The following is a 2492-nucleotide window of genomic DNA, read 5'->3' as shown; positions in this document are numbered from 1 at the left end:
GGTTTCTCCATGTTGGTCCAGCTGGTCTCGAACTCCCGACCTCAGGTGATCACCTGCCTCTGCCTCCCAAAGTGCTGGGATTAGAGGCATGAGCCACTACGCCTGGCCTGGTTTATACTGGTTTTCAAGTTCTATGTTTCCTTATTGATCATCTCTGTAGGAATGTATTCCACGCATTATTGAGAGTAGGGGATTGAAGTCTCCAACTACTATTGAACTATTTCTAAACAAATACCTCATGTTCCTATGTATGTGGAAAATAAAACAATCAAACTCATAGAAGTGAAGAGTATATTGGCCAGGTGCGGTGGCTCACGCCTGTAATCCCAGCACTTTGGGAGGCTGAGGCGGGTGGATCATGAGGTCAGGAGATCGAGACCACCCTGGCTAACACGGTGAAACCCCGTCTCTACTAAAAAATACAAAAAATTAGCTGGGTGCGGTGGCGGGTGCCTGTAATCCCAGCTACTTGGGAGGCTGAGACAAGATCGCGCCACTGCACTCCAGCCTGGGTGACAGAGCAAGGAGACTCCATTTCAAAAAAAAAAAAAAAAAAAAAAAAGAAGCAAAGAGTATATTGGTGGTTACCAGAGGCCACGGGTAGGGGGAATGGAGAGATGTTGGTCAAATGGTATAAAGTTGCAGTTAGACAGGAGGAATAAATGATAAGTATTTAAGGAGATGGATATGTAATTAGCTTGACTCAATAATTCCAAACTATAAATATATATAATAATATCACTTTGTACCCCTTAAAGATGTAAAATTATAATTTGTCAAAAAATTAAAAATTTTAAACAGTAACTAAATAAAATAATGCTGCTACAGGCCAGGCACCATGGTGCATGCCTATAATCCCAGCACTTTGGGAGTCCGAGGTGGGAAGATCACTTGAATCCAAGAGTTCTAGACTGGCTTAGGCAATATAGTGAGACTTCACCTCTACAAATTTTTTTTTTTTAATTAGCCAAGCATGGTGGCACACACCTGTAATCCCACCTACTCAAGGAAGCGAAGATGGGAGGATCACATGAGCCCAGGTTGCGAAGGCTGCAGTGAGCCAAGATAGCGCCACTGCATTCCAGCCTGAGTGACAGAGTGAGACCGTGTCTCAAAAAATAATAATCTGCTATAAATATTTTTGTACATATTTGTTGAAGACATATATTTTCTTTTTTTTTTTTTTGGGAGTACACTTGCTGTATCATTAGGTAAGTTTATATTTAAATCTATGCTCTTTCCCTCGGAGTGGGTGTCGTGTCGGCGTCAGCAGCCTGTGCAGCAATGGCCAAGATTAAAGCTTGAGATCTTCGCGGGAAGGAGGAGCTGCTGAAATAGCTGGACGACCTGAAGGTGGAGCTGTCCTAGCTGCGCGTCGCCAAAGTGACAGGCCGTGTGGCCTCCAAGCTCTCTAAGATCCGAGTCGTCCGCAAATCCATTGCCCGTGTTCTCACAGTTATTAACCAGACTCAGAAAGAAAACCTCAGGAAATTCTACAAGGGCAAGAAGTACAAGTCCCTGGACCTGCGGCCTAAGAAGACACACGCCATGCGCCGCCGGCTCAACAAGCATGAGGAGAACCCGAAGACCAAGAAGCAGCAGCGGAAGGAGTGGCTGTACCCGCTGGGGAAGTAGGCGGTCAAGGCCTGAGGAGCGTATTGTCCATAAAGCACAGCTGACTGAGAAAAAAAAAAAAAAAACTATAAGAAAATTCTAAACAGTTTTCCAAAGTGGTTGTACCATGCCACACCACTACCAGTGATGCCTGAGAATTTCAGTTGTGCCATATTCTCTTAAAAATTAAATATCTTTAATTCTTTTTTGAAAACTATTTCTGCCCCCAACTCTGCCAATATTTGCTGCATATATTATGGGACTCTGTTGTTCAACATGTATATTATTATACTTGTCATATCTTCTTGATGAATTGACTCCTTTATCATTATAAAATGTCTTCCTTTATCTTGTATAACACTTTTTTACTTAAAATCGATTTTGTCTAATATTAGTATAGCCATTTTTGCTCTCTTTACGCTCTTCATGGGATACCTTTTCCATCCTTTCACTTTCAATTTATTTGTGTCTTTGGGTCTAAAGTAAGTTTCTTTTTTTTTTTTTTTTTTTTGAGGTGGAGTCTTGTTCTGTCACCCAGGTTGGAGTGCAGTGGTGCAATCTCCGCTCACTGCAAGCTCCACCTCCTGGGTTCACGCCATTCTCCTGCCTCAGCCTCCTGAGTAGCTGGGACTACAGGCGCCCGCCACCATGCCTGGCTAATTTTTTGTATTTTTGGTAGAGACAGGGTTTCACCGTGTTAGCCAGGATGATCTCAATCTCCTGACCTCATGATCCGCCCACCTCGGCCTCCCAAAGTGCTGGGATTACAGGCGTGAGCCACCGTGCCCGGCCTAAAGTTTCTTATAAACAGCATATACTTAATGTACTTGGAATTTTTTTTTTTTTTTTTTTTTTTTTTTGAGACAGAGTTTTGCTCT

General features: G+C 42.9%; 1 pseudogene; it reads left to right on the top strand.

The window, feature by feature from the left end:
• Window positions 1-1269: 1269 nt before the first annotated feature.
• LOC129037881 (large ribosomal subunit protein uL29-like) lies at window positions 1270-1650 on the top strand (annotated as a pseudogene).
• The last annotated feature ends 842 nt before the right edge of the window (window positions 1651-2492 follow it).

The sequence above is a fragment of the Pongo pygmaeus genome, chromosome 5 (assembly GCF_028885625.2).
Source record: "Pongo pygmaeus isolate AG05252 chromosome 5, NHGRI_mPonPyg2-v2.0_pri, whole genome shotgun sequence".
Lineage (NCBI taxonomy): Eukaryota > Metazoa > Chordata > Mammalia > Primates > Hominidae > Pongo > Pongo pygmaeus.
This window is presented reverse-complemented; position numbering and strand designations above follow the sequence as displayed.